This window comes from Nicotiana attenuata, chromosome 7, assembly GCF_001879085.1.
Source record: "Nicotiana attenuata strain UT chromosome 7, NIATTr2, whole genome shotgun sequence".
Classification (NCBI taxonomy): Eukaryota; Viridiplantae; Streptophyta; class Magnoliopsida; order Solanales; family Solanaceae; genus Nicotiana; species Nicotiana attenuata.
In genome coordinates, this window is record NC_031995.1 from 113,589,081 (window position 1) to 113,604,604 (window position 15,524).

Here is a 15,524-nt window from a genome sequence, read left to right on the forward strand (position 1 = left end):
CGAACTTAAAAGGGATTCAAATATGCCTACGACTTCATTTCTGATGTATATGGCGGACATAGCGTGATTAATATAGGAAACCTAAAGAACTCTGTTATGCCCTTTGGAATGCCAGATTGAAAAGGCTCTTGAAAGTTTCCATTCAAACCGTGTACACATCAATTTAAATCAAAATGGTCCCCTTAAGAGTTATCTTGACTTCAGACTTACAACTATTGGAGGAAAATGCAACAACTTCATATGGCAGGCTGGTCAAAAATGCACCACAGCCCATCAGTTAGAACAAAGACCATTTAATCAGGGGAATGGATTCCCATCCTTGAAGTTTCAACAAATGAAATGATTCAACTCAAATGCAGACTAAACATGCTTCAAGTCACTTTAATAAAATAAGAGATCATAACAGTAATGATGCATATTTTTGAAATCCACATCTTTGAGTTTCTGAAAATCAGTTGGCACACCATGCTGTATTGGAGTCGACGAGATCTGGACTCAAACGAAAACTCGACATCATGATAACAGTTAAACCATATAAGCATAGAAAACGACCACTCAAAATCAACTTCTACTAACTGAACATACTCAAATACATCACACCATCGAGAAGAGACTCATTAGCGAGAATAATGCACCAAAAATCGTTTTGACTACGAATCAGGATTAAATGATGAACCCAAACTCGATTTCTTCATGAAGTTCGATCACAGAACAAAACAAACCATTTTGGACAGAATCTACAATTCGAGAACACTTAAATAAAAACAGAAATGCAAAAGAGAAGGAGATTGAACCTGAACTTTCAAACTTCTTTTATAACAATTACAGAAGAAGCAGCGAATACACCTTCGGATTCCAAAAAAAATCCTAGCGAGATTCAGCAGTAGACAGCAAGACAACAGTAGAAAATCGAAGTCGATGAACTTAAATCTCTCCACCAGTCGAATGACCTCAGCTCATTTCTATCTTTTTGCACTCAAAAACCAAAGTCAAAAATTAAAATCTATGTGTTTTTCTGAACCTTTGAAAGAACTCCTCCCGAAAAAGAAAATTGAATCAGAAAACTAGGAGTTTTTTAAGAAAACTTTCAACCTTTCTCTCCAAATTTCTTTTCCAGAGTCCCCGTCCCTCCCCCCCCCCCCCCCCTCAAAATCGGAATTGGCCCTTATATAAAAATGAATCCCTTGATGAATGTAGGGCTCAGATTGAATGAACTCAATCTAATGCCTCACACTCATCTAACGAATCCGCCTCTAGGACCTTCCAATCGCGTGCCTTATCTCCAAATCGAGCGAGTGAAGGGAAGGAGAATCTTTGGTGTCAGAAATCGTTAGAAATGGTGATGAGGATAGAAGGAGGAACGCGTGAGGAGGGATTTGAGGCTCATTCACTTGGATTTGGACTGAAATTGAAGCTTGGTTCGTGTGAGAAGAAGAACAGTGCGGCTGGGGTGTTAGAGATTAGGGCTCATCCGTGTTTTGTGTTTAATCGATTATTTGGGGGAACGGGTCGGGTCATGGAAATGAGTCGGCGATGGGGTAGATTTTGGGCTGGAATCCGTCTGGGCTGGGAGGTGGTGAGTTGGGCATTGGGTTTAAGATGGCCCAAAGGATTACTCCTTATTAATAAGACCAATTTCTCTTCATGTCCTTTTCTTTTTCTTTTTCTTTTTTCTTTTTATTTTCAGATTTTACTAAATTGAAATAAAATAAAAACAAACCTAAATTAATCACTAATCAAATTATCCTATCAAGTTAAATTAACTACTACATCTAACACTTATTACACCTAATTAAAGCCAAATTAAAGAGGAATGCCAAAATTCCAAACTAAAATTAAAGTGTGAAAGTAAACTATTTTTGTGTGATTTTCTCTTTTTATAAAGCAACTAAATTGAATAATTCTTAAAATGCAAAATTAACTCCTAAATGCACATGCAACACATTTTTGTATTTTTCCATTAATTAAAATAAAATAAACATGCGCATACAAATGCAAACAATCAACAGAAAATGCCACAAAAATCCAAAAGAAATTGCAAATAAATAAAAGAAATTATTTTGTTTTGAAACTATGGGAGTAATTCATATAGGGCAAAAATTACGTGCTCACAACGACATCACCCTTCGTGCTTTTAATTTTATTAATATGGCACGGCATCACCCTTCATGCATTAACACTTACAATATCGGCACGGCATCACCCTTCGTGCATTAAGACTCACTCACAATCTCACGCACGGCATCACCCTTCGTGCTTTTCACTCTTCCTCACCCAAACAAATACAATGATAACATCCCGGCAAGGGAATCCACAATAGAAACATCAATAGAAACAATACTGTCCCAGCAAGGGAGTCAACAACAGGAAAAATATCATCCCGGCAAGGGAATCAGCTATAACCAAACTAGCTTCAATAATTACTTCACAAATACACCTCAGCTAGAACCAAGATTCGATAATAGTCAACTACCAAGAATTTATCATAAACCTTGTACCACAGTGCTAATCATCAATTTCAACAATTACAATACATAATAAAAATCACAACAATCTTAATACAATACTCACCGGCATGCTTGACACCAACGTATAGATACTCGTCACGTCACCTATACGTCGTACTCGACACTAACACATAGAAAATAAGACACAACACCTATTCCCTCAAGCTAAGGTTAGACCAAACACTTACCTCGAATTCCACGGCCAAACTCAAGCTCAAATACCGTTTTTCCCTTTTGATTCTACTTCCAATTAACTTGTATCTAACCCAAATTAATTTAACAACATCAATAAATGCTAAAGAATTCAACTCAAATGCTTATAGGTTTTTTATCATTTTCCCCAAAAAGTCAAAAATCGACCCCGGGCCCGCTTGGTCAAAACTCGAGGTTCGGACCAAAACCCGATCACCCATTCACCCACGAGCCCGAATATGCAATTAGTTTCGAAATCCGACCCCAAAACGAGGTCTAAATTCCAATTATTCAAAAAGCCCTAAGTCTACCCAAATTCCCAACTTCTACCATAAAACCCCTAGATTTTTGGATGAAGATTGATAAAATGCAAAGGGAAATTGAAAGAAAAAGGTTTAGAATCATATACCAATACTTTGGGGAAGAACTTGCCTCTTGAAAATCGCCTCAATGCTCTCTAGTTTTGAAAATATGAAGTTGTGGGCTAAATTCCCGTTTTGCTACTGTTTTAAGTGCTGGGCTACTGTTTTGACCGCACCCTGCTTCTGAGGTTGCCTACATATCCTTGGCTAAAAAGGAATCAGGTCAGTGTAGTTCAGGAAGGTCTGGTAGCTGGGACTACCAGGGACTGTGATTTTACTGTTGTTGCTGTTGCTACTGCTCGCTGACCTCCTTATTACACCATGTTAAAATAAAAAGAAGCTAGCCTAAGCTATGATCTATGAATTACAAAAGGGTACTATCTACGTCTTCTAACTTGCTCTGTGTGTTGCCTTGAACTTGTATTCTTCCACTGGAATTCTTACGTTGTTGCCTTGCATTGTGATTGGAGATGTTTCGCCCTTCCTCCGAGTGATGATGGACTGCTGAAGTTTGAAATATGCGCCTCTATTCTCCAGGCGGGCTCCTGATTGCTGAAGCTTGAAAAGTATTCCCTTGTTCTCCAGGTGGGCTCCTGACTGCAACAAAATAAACAAACAAAGAAAATTTTCTGCCCCAGTTTGGTGACTGGGTACAACATGTTATCAAATATTAAAAATTAAAAGCTAAAATTTGAATTGTACTTCCCTTGTTCTCCAGGTGGGTGCCTGATTGCTGAAGCTTGAAAAGTATTCCCTTGTTCTCCAGGTGGGCTCCTGACTGCAACAAAATAAACAAACAAAGAAAATTTTCTGCCCCAGTTTGGTGACTGGGTACAACATGTTATCAAATATTAAAAATTAAAAGCTAAAATTTGAATTGTACTTCCCTTGTTCTCCAGGTGGGAGCCTGATTGCTGAAGCTTGAAAAGTATTCCCTTGTTCTCCAGGTGGGCTCCTGACTGCAACAAATAAACAAAGAAAATTTCTGCCCCAGTTTGGTAACTGGGTACAGCATGTTATCAAATATTAAAACTTAAAAGCTAAAATTGAATTGCACTTCCCTTGTTCTCCAGGTGGGCACCTGACTGTTGAAGCTTGAAAAGTATTCCCTTGTTCTCCAGGTGGGCGCCTGACTGCAACAAAACAAACAAAGAAAATTTTCTGTCCCAGTTTGGTGGCTGGGCACATCATGTTATCAAATATTGAAAATTAAAAGCTAAAATTTAAATTGTACTTCCCTTGTTCTCCAGGTGGGCGCCTGACTGCTGAAACTTGAAAAGTATTCCCTTGTTCTCCAAGTGGGCTCCTGNGTTTTTCTTCAAAATGGCTTAATTCTTTACTGATTTTCTCAAAAGCTTCCTCATCATCATATTCTATTTCGTCATCACACTCAATTTCTTGTATTATTATTTCGGAGTTAGATTGGCATTTAAGACTGGGCCGAAGACTCCTTATGCATGACACATCACTGAAACCAGCGTAAAAGGGACTGTACAAGAAGGAAAGAAAGACAAAATGAAAACTATCAGGAATGAAAAAGGAGGAAAATTGCATTTCATTAACATTTAAGATAACAAGGTTTAACTCATCCAAACGGACGGAACATAGCATCCGAACTACAACCTTGGAAATAATCCAGATTAAATTGAAAGGAAATCAAAACTAACTACCAAGACTCCCTCCGGGTAGGAAGGGGAGTTGCTTCCCAATTGTTAAGCTTTGCCTGGGGCCCCACGAACTGAACATCTGCCTTGCTTGGACCTTCTCCGGCCTCCAACACATTCACCTCATCAAACAACTTCTCAAACCTCTCAATCAGCTCCTTGTCGGGTTCAACCATAGAATTAGGCATTGCCATTGCTAGGCGCTTCTTAGTACTAGGCCTGACAAAGGAACGGAAAAGGTGGGGAATAGGTTTTGGAAGGGTCTACTCTCTTTTTCATCTTTTTAGCTCGCCTTATATCTGCAGCACTGGGCTTGAAGCCTAAACCAAAAGTATCCAGGTTTCTAGGGAGAGATACTGGTTGTACGATGCCTTGCAAAGAAGCACCCAAGCCTTTTCCAGGCACGAATCCGTTCTTTATCATTTCCGAAGCCACCATGACGGATGCAGTAGCTACCCTCGGCACAGGAATACACTCTCCTTCCGGGATCTTTTCAACTGATACTGTGTCTAAGACTTGATAAACCCATGGACCTTTGTCATCCTCAGCTTCTATGAAAGGCACAATGGCACTTCCCAGAGCACACGAACTATCTTCCCCATGCACCACAATCTCTTGCCTGTCCCACTCAAATTTGACCATCTGGTGCAGGGTCGATGGTACTGCTTTTGCTGCATAGATCCAGGGTCGGCCTAACAGAAGATTGTAAGAAACAGCTACGTCGAGCACCTGGAACTCCATAGTAAATTCAACCGGACCTATCGTCAGTTCCAACACTATATCCCCAACTGTGTCCTTTCCTCCTCCATCAAATCCTCGCACGCAAATACTATTCTTGTGGATTCTCTCACTGTCCACCTTTAACTTTTCCAGGGTGGAGAGAGGGCAGATGTTTGCACTGGACCCGTTGTCAACCAGCACCCGGGTGACCACAGAGTCTTCACATTTCACCGTGAGGTAGAGCGCTCTATTATGCTCAGTGCCTTCCAAAGGCAGCTCATCATCAGAAAATGTAACCCCGTTGACCTCGAAAATCTTGTTTGCTATTTTCTCTAGATGGTTCACATAAATCTTATCCGGAACATGGGCTTCATTCAAAATTTTCATCAATGCCTGGAGGTGCTCATCCGAGTGGATCAATAATGATAGCAATGAGATCTGTGCCGGGGTTTTTCTCAATTGTTCTACAATGGAATAATCTTGTGCTTTCATCTTCTTCAAGAATTCTTCTGCCTCTTCTTCAGTTACGGCTTTCTTTACTGGTACTGGATTATCTTTGGTGATTTTAGCTTTTCTCAGCTCGTCAGGAGCAAAGCATCTTCCTGAGCGAGTCAGCCCATGGGTTTCACACACTTCTTCCTTAACTTCCTTCCCCTTATACGTCACTGTCACTCGGCCGTAATTCCATGGGACGACCTTTTCACTGATTACTGGTAACTGAGTCACTGGCTTGATGATAACCGGCTCTGTGCGAGCCCCTTTTACAATCACAGCGGGCTTGACAGCTGCCCCCGACACTACCACTTTAGCTGGTTCTTGTTTTACTGCAACACTGCTCAAAAGCTCCTTCTTTACCACCACAACTGGTTTGCTAACTGTCTCTTCTACCTTGATCGATGCTCTCCCCCTTGTTAGTTTCTCATTTGATCTATCCTCACTAGCCCTGATCATCATTACGGTTTGTGAAGGCTTCTTATGCTCTCCCTTTTGTACTAGCTCAATCATATGGGTCTCGTGATGGGTTGGCAATGGATTCTGAGTGATGTTAGGCGTCTCTGGGGCTTGCACTTCAATTCGGCGGGTGTCAATGAGCTCCTGGATGGCCGTTTTCAAATGCCAGCATTTTTCTGTGTCATGTCCCGGAGCACCTGAGCAATACTCGCAACTTACAGAGTGGTCCAGATTCCTTGGGGGAGGGTTTGGCAATTTGGATTCAATCGGACTCAACATGCCCAACTGTCTCAATCTGTGGTATAAGCTAGTGTAAGATTCACCCAATGGAGTGAAAGTCTTCTTCTTTTGCAGCCTATCATTCTTAAATGCAGGGTTAGGTCGAAAACCGGTTCCAGTGGGGTTTCTGTTGGTTCTTGGGGTGGGTAGGTGCTTTGAGCTGGGTAAGTATTTTGTGGGGTGGGTGCGCGCCATTGCGCATGGGTAGGAGGTTGGGGGTATGTTTGGGCATGGTGGACAGAGAAATTGGGGACAGGAGGTGGGTAGTAGTGTTGCGGTGGGCCATATGGGGTGTGTGGGTAGGTTTGGGGATGAGGGCGAGGTTGGTGATAATATGGTGATGGACCCCTGGACCAAGCTCTCGATTCCACTACTGTAACATCTTCTTTCTTTTTTCTTTCCCAATACCCCTCCAGTGTCGCTCTGAATGGCCTGGGTAGTTGCCTTGATTGCTGAATAGCTCATAATCTTGTTAGACTTAAGACCCTCTTCCACCATACTTCCCATTTTCACGACCTCGTTGAAAGTTTTTCCCACTGCTGACACCAAGTGACCATAGTAGGTGGGCTCCAAAGCCTGTAGGAAATAATCAACCATCTCGCTCTCTTTCATTGGAGGATCGACTCTTGCCGCCTGCTCTCTCCATCGGAAACCGTATTCTCTAAAGCTTTCTCCGGGCTTCTTCTCAATTTTAGTCAGTGACAGACGGCCCGGGACAATTTCGAGATTATACTGAAAATGACATGCAAATGCTTGGGCCAAATCGTCCCAAGTGTACCATCGAGCATGATCCTGTCGTGTGTACCACTCCAAGGCTGCTCCACTTAGACTTTGACTGAAGTAATCCATCAATAACTCATCCCTTCCCCCAGCTCCTCTCATTTTGCTGCAGAAACCCCTTAAGTGGGCCACCGGATCACCATGTCCATCATATAAGTCAAACTTGGGTAACTTGAATCCTGTTGGCAACTGGACATCGGGAAACAGGCACAGGTCTTTGTAGGCCACACTCACTTGACCTCCGAGACCCTGCATATTTCTGAATGACTGCTCTAAGCTCTTAACCTTCCGTATCATTTCCTCTTGCTCAGGGTTTTTGGGAGGCTTTTCTTCTTCAGCTGAGAGATCAAGACGGGGAGTGTAAGAGCATGGTTCTGGTGGTTTGAAAGTGGCTTCGGGCGGGTAATACTGGTTATCATGGGTTTGGAACAAAGGTTCGCTAAAAGACCTGTGTAATGCGACAGGTGGAGGAGCCACAAACACAGAAGTAGTTGGCGGTGGAGGGCATGGAATTTGTTTGGGTGGTGGAGGTGGTGGTGTTTGAGAATGTGGTTCCGTAGTACTGCTGGTAAGTAGGGAAAGCCGGAGATGAGTTCACTGTGGGAGGATCTTGAGGCTGAGCTAGTGGTGGGAGGTAGGCGGGGTTAGCAGGATAGGCTGGTGGTGGATGTCCCTTTGACGAGGCCTGGTACATCTCGGCCATTTGTTGCTTCAGTTTATACATCTCCTCCTTCATTGCATTAACGTCCACTACTTCCTCCTCCCTAGACGGGTCGACAATGCTTGCTTCTAATTCCTGGTTGACCATGTTTGACTTATCCTTAGAGCGGGTGTTGTAGGGATGGGTTGCCAGAATGCCAGTCAACTTAACCACTTGCCTGGACTCATCAACAACAACTTTGTTAGCGGTTAGAGCATTAACAGATAGATAACCGCACATTGGGGAATGAATGCACCTAAGCAGTTAACCATTTCTATTATGCCTTTGCTTGGTTGCATGCGTCATCCCGGCTTTTCCTCATTTCTATGTGCCACTTCCTTTTTGTTTTTCCATTGTTTCTTGCCGCTCCCTCTTTTTGCATTTTCTCTCTTTTTTCTATTTTTATTTGGTTACGGTCGAATCCTATGTAGATTGCCTACGTATCATGACCCCGCATGAATCAGACCGAGCGTAGTTCGTGAAGAATAAATGTAAAGTAGAAGCAAAATATTTTTTGGGAATTTCAATTTTATTGATAGCAAATACGTCTATTACAAAGACTCAAAACTGACAGATTAAACAACTAACAGACTCTAATGCAGAAAAGAACTACAGACTCCACCATCCCTATTCTACTTTAAACGAAAATACAGACTTAATCAACTGACTGACTTTTAACAGGAAAAGAAACTACAGACTCTAGTAGAAAAGGAAATACAGACTCAAATGACCAACTCTAGTAGAAAAGGAAATACAGACTCAAAGGACAATCATGAATACATTAAAGCTCCTGGTGCCCGCGGGACATCGTTCGGTCTCGCCGCGGGCCTATATGCAAGTTCCCCTTGAAGTCTGTCCAGGTCACTCATTATCTGCTTCACAAATATCATCACCGATGCAAAGAAGGTGGTACGAGTCATGTTTTCGCACACTTGGCATTTCCTAGTAATGGAGTGAGCAACGGTTAAGATTCTCTCTCTGATTCTGCCTTTTTCTTGAAGCAACCGCCCTATCTGTTGGGCCCTAGCCTCCAAAGTTTGCTCGGCTACCTGGTTTTGTTCCTGGAGTTGTTGCAAGTCCATTTCTAATTGTGCCAATGCCGTGTAGCAGTGCTCTCTTTCAACTTTGAATTCTTTTGCCTGTTTGATCATTCTGTTCTCTGTGGCAATGACCTTTTTCTTCAATCCCGTGACCTCATCATCGTATTCTTCTTTCAACTGCTTAACCATGCGGGCCCGTTCTTCTGCGTTTTTAGCCAATTGTTTTCGAACCCCAGCTAATTCCCTTTCTGCTTTGTTGAGATCAAAACTGTAGTCATTCACTTTTTGCCTTAGATTTTCTATAAGCTTCGCATCTTTGGCACTCCTGACAGGATTTTCGGCCGCTAGCTTCATCTTTTGGATTTGGGCTCGTAAGGCTTCATTCTCTTTGGCCAATTTCTTTCTCTCACCCTCATCAGCCGCGGCTTGCACGCTGTTTTCAAACTGGAGGTCTTGGACCTGTTTTTCCAATGCTCCTATGTAGGCCCTGTATTCATTTTCTTTAGCTAACCAAGCCCACTGTTCTTGCGATGATTCAGCAAAATCCTGGAGGTGAGGTCTTTTAGCCGGCCTCCCAAATGCAACTTCCCTTCTATACCAGGCATGGTACTCAGGTGACACTTCTCCTTTAGATCGATCCCGCACACAGGTATTTGCCGCCAAGTATTGACATTAGCTCCAAACCTGGCGAACCTTTGCTTCAGGAAACTGTCCATCAGGACCAATCTCAATCACTTGGATGCTGAGATTGTCGTCTCTCGGCACTATCTGGCATCTCCCGAGTTTCCATAAAACCCGGTACGGAGCATAAGGCTGAATGCTTTTAAGACCCATCAAAAGGAAGTGCGGCCCAGTCGCTGGCATATATATGATTTCATCAACAGGCAACCATCCAAATGTCCACCCTATTTGACTAGCAGTGAGGGACCGAAAGTATGATGTCCAGCCCGTGAATCCTCGGGCAAGCTGACCCCCTTAATCCTTGTGTAAAACTCCTCTATACATGTTTTCTTTGTGGATCCATAACTCAGGAACTGAGGTCGATGGCACAGGTGTTCGGTCATCCACATTTGTAATAATAGATTGCACCCCTCGAAGAAGTCTCCCCCAGCTTTGCAGGCTGTAAGAGCGCGGAAGATTTCGGCTAATATCATGGGCGCAAGAGTGCTTTTGACTTGAGTGAGTAGAGTGCTAACGACCCCGGCTATTTTTATGTCAATGTTCCCATCTTTCCTCGGGAATACCAAAAGCCCCAAAAAGACCACCATAAAAGCAAAACGCCTATGTTCTTCCCATTTTTTGCGGTTTCCCTTGCTGCATATCTTGTTTTCCGGGTTGTTGAAGCCTCCTATGTGGCCATATCTGTGATATATGAAGTGTGGAGTACAAAAGCTGTTCGCCAAATCTGCGTTGTGGACCGTCCTGCTTATCTTCAGTGAGTCATGAATCTGTGCACAGCTACAGTTCTCGGGGCAACCAAGTACTTATGTCTTAAAGGAACCTCATCATTTCCGATGTAGCCAGCTATTTCTTCTAAGGTCGAGGCAAGTTCAAATTCCGAAAAATAGAACACGTTGTGTGCTGGGTCCCAGCATGTGACCAATGCTCTGATAATGTCTCCCCGAGGCACAATCTCCAACAAACCGGTAAGCCCTTTCAAATATTTTTTGACTTCATCTTGCCCTTCTCCTCCTAGGTCGTTCCACCACAGACGCAACTCCAAAGGGATTTTATGCATGATTGAAAAAGGTTCTTTTTGAATCGTGCTCATCATGCACATTTATTAAGGTGATTTAATCACTTATTTTGACCTAAAAGGAAAAATGACATTTTTTTTGTTCAAATTTCCAATTTAAAACAAACAGCCGGTCTTGCAGCTACGGCCTTTCAGTACTTCGTAAAGAAGATTTTAAGGTTGTGCCCGCTAACCGTTTAAAAATGACTCAGGGTGGCTGTTCTTGCAAAAACAGCCTTCCGGCGCCCTTTTTGGGGACATTCGGCTTATTTTAAACAAGAATGGCGGCACCCGACTTATTCATGACAAAATTAAAAAATTTGGCATTTTTGGCTATTTTTGAAAAGGGGAGGTTGGACCCGATGAGGGTTGCCTACGTATCTCACACCCTGTGGAAATCAAACTGGCGTAGTTCGGGCAAATAAAACTAACTATTTTTTGAAAACAAAACTCTTTTTGTTTTTGTTGGCAAATACACTATTTCTGAAAGCAAGACTATTTTTTATGTTTTCTTTTTCAGTGGCAAATAAAACACACTAATTTGAAAATAAAACTCTTTTTTGTTTTTCTTTTCCATTGGCAAACAAAACAAACTAAAAAAATATTTTTCTTCTTTTTTTCCTTTCATTTTCTCAAAAAGCCGGTAGCATTTCGGCACTACTTGGACATTGGTTTTTCTAATATAGGTAATTAACTCTCCACACTGCTATTTTCTCTTTTTCTCTTTTGGTGTTCAATTTTTCCCAGATATTCAAAGCCGGTCAGCATGCGAGTCCAAAACAGATAAATGCACAAGTAGGATGCATCAGGATGGTCCATTATTCCGGGTACACCTGTACTAGACGGACCCAACCCCTGTGTTGAGTCCCCTAAGTCATATGCACGTGATGCAAATAAGCGTTCCTACTAGGGATCCGGCATGAGGTCAAGTTATTCTAGGTTCAAAACCTGGGTACATGTTCTAGACTGTGTACCCGAGCGGACAACTCGAGTCGAGGAGGGGGCTACGTACCGGGACCAAAAGGCCATCCGGCTTAGTAACTTGTCCGGCCTCTTTCTTATTGTAAGGTATGACACTAACAGAATATGGAGTCTCCACCAGTGAGCACATCCCCGGAGATGAGAAGAGAAGGGTTTCGTAACAACTCTATATATACAATTCAAATAATATCAAATCGGCAAAAAGCAACATTTTGCACACTTAGCATGAAACATGTAGGAAAATTAGATAAAGCCAACTATAACAATTATTCTAAGCTCGAATTCTGAACCCTGAACCAAAGTTCTGGGTTCTTTCCCCAGCAGAGTCGCCAGAGCTGTCACACCTCCTTTTTCACTACTACACCCCGTGAAGGGTATAATAAAAGGAGTTTTTCCACTTAAAGGACAATCGGAACGGGATTTATTATTAAAATTCAGAGTCGCCACTTGGGAGATTAATGGTGTCCCAAGTCACCGGTTGAATCCCGAACCGAGGAAATTATGACTCTGTTAACAGTCCGCAAACCAAAAATCCGAGTAAGGAATTCTGTTAACCCGGGAGAAGGTGTTAGGCATTCCCGGGTTCCGTGGTTCTAGCACGGTCGCTCAACTGTTATACTTGGATTTATCTGATTTTAGAACATGTTTTAGCTTATGTGCTTTTTAACCGTAAACCGCTTTTATTATTATTTTAAGAAATATTGCAACGCTATTTAAAATATATTCGGGCCACGTCACATAATGCACCCGTAGCCCATAACACATTTTATCTAACGTTGAGATTTGGATTTGGGTCACACAAATGTGCACCCGAATTTAGGAAAGTAGATTATTAAATAACGCGCCTAAAAGCAACTACGCGTGCTTAACTTTGCGGGGGCCATAGAAATTTCGCTAAATGGCACACCCCAAATTCTAAGGATAAAACAAAATTAATTAAACGAGGGCCATGCAATTGTCACTTTTGTTTGGCATGGCACGCCTTAACTTATTTCAAAAATTCGCATTCAACTTAAAGCAAACTACGGATGTCCATAATTTGCTCATTTTTAGTTCGGGGCTATTTGCTAAAGCATACCACAAGGTAAAGATGACCAACTGACTGCCGATCAAAGAAGGACATTGGTCGAACACATGTATGTTGTAACAAGTCAAATTGCCTATTTCTCATGATCAGACGAAGCAAATGAAAAGTCAAGCTCATGTAATACGAGACCTAATATCACATGACACTATAGCCAAGCATAACAGAAGGACTAGAAAACTAAAGCAGCCAACTCAAAATTAAGTTCACAAAAAGAACACTAAGACAAAAGATTAGGCTTTGGCTTGAGAAAACAATTAAAGCAAACCACCATGGCTAACATTTCCACTTCAAATGATTGACACCAAAGAAAGTAACCCAGGAATCAGATAATCATGCGCGATACACAGAAAATTTCATGTCCAGCAATAGCGAAAACTTGGCAGAGACGATGATATTCAGACCATAAATACTCGCCGAAAGTTAACTTACTCACAAATTACCTCACTAATACTTAGGCTTTACCAGGAAAAGGATGCACGCTCAACTAACATCTCGAACTTAAAAGGGATTCAAATATGCCTACGACTTCATTTCTGATGCATATGGCGGACATAGCGTGATTAATATAGGCAACCTGAAGAACTCTGTTATGCCCTTTGGAATGCCAGATTGAAAAGGCTCTTGAAAGTTTCCATTCAAACCGTGTACACATCAATTTAAATCAAAATGGTCCCCTTAAGACTTATCTTGACTTCAGACTTACAACTATTGGAGGAAAATGCAACAACTTCAGATGGCAGGCTGGTCCAAAATGCACCAGAGCCCATCAGTTAGAACAAAGACCATTTAATCAGGGGAATGGAATCCCATCCTTGAAGTTTCAACAAATGAAATGATTCAACTCAAATGCAGACTAAACATGCTTCAAGTCACTTTAATAAAACAAGAGATCATAACAGTAATGATGCTTATTTTTGAAATCCACATCTTTGAGTTTCTGAAAACCAGTTGGCACACCATGCTGTATTGGAATTGACTAACAGAGCCAACCATTAACTCACTCCCAACATGTGATGAAGGTGGTTTTTTTTTAGATTCTTACAGCAGAAGAAACTCCCAAACAAGCACGTATCTTCAGTTCCTATCTATCAACTCGGAAATAGACAATGAAAACCTTCCACAAAAGAAAAACTGATTCATCCCTTTAAACCAAAATAACACAACCACGCCAGTTTTTTCACAAAATAACTCAAAAATGGCACAATTGACACAGAACTATCCACTCGGACACGCCTCATGCAGTGGTACGGAGTAAACAGAAGAAGGATGAACCCATTGTACCCATTAAGCAAACAAGATAAACTTTAGCATATCTCCACTAATGAACTAATGAACAGAGGACTCTAGCATTCTTCTCGTGAGAGCCTATTTAGACAGAAACTAATACCAGCTCAAATGCAACGTTTTATACTCACACTGTCATGTTCAAAACCAAGCAGACCTATGATTCATCTTCCAAGTTTCAACAGGCAAGAGCAGTTTCACACTGACAGACTAACCAAACTGTAACAGCTATTTGAAATCGACGAGATCTGGACTCAAACGAAAACTCGACATCATGATAACAGTTAAACCATATAAGCATAGAAAACGACCACTCAAAATCAACTTCTACTAACTGAACATACTCAAATACATCACACCATCGAGAAGAGACTCATCAGCGAGAATAATGCACCAAAAATCGTTTCAACTACGAATCAGGATTAAATGATGAACCCAAACTCGACTCCTTCATGAAGTTCGATCACAGAACAAAACAAACCATTTTGGACAGAATCTACAATTCGAGAACACTTAAATAAAAATAGAAATGCAAAAGAGAAGGAGATTGAACCTGAACTTTCAAACTTCTTTTATAACAATTACAGAAGAAGCAGCGAATACACCTTCGGATTCCAAAAAAAAATCCTAGCAAGATTCAGCAGTAGATCAGGAAGACAACAGTAGAAAATCGAAGTCGATGAACTTAAATCTCTCCACCAGTCAAATGACCTCAGCTCATTTCTATCTCTTTTTGCACTCAAAAACCAAAGTCAAAAATTAAAATCTATGTGTTTTTCTGAACCTTTGAAAGAACTCCTCCCGAAAAAGAAAATTGAATCAGAAAACTAGGAGTTTTTTAAGAAACCTTTCAACCTTTCTCTCCAAATTTCTTTTCCAGAGCCCCCCCCCCCCCTCCGCTCTCAAAATCGAAATTGGCCCTTATATGAAAACGAATCCCTTGATGAATGTAGGGCTCAGATTGAATGAACTCAATCTAATGCCTCACACTCATCCAACGAATCCGCCTCTAGGACCTTCCAATCGCGTGCCTTATCTCCAAATCGAGCGAGTGAAGGGAAGGAGAATCTTTGGTGTCAGAAATCGTTAGAAATGGTGATGAGGATAGAAGGAGGAACGCGTGAGGAGGGATTTGAGGCTCATTCACGTTGGATTTGGACGTGAAATTGAAGCTTGGTTCGTGTGAGAAGAAGAACAGTGCGGCTGGGGTGTTAGAGATTGGGCTCAGTCCGTGTTTTTGTG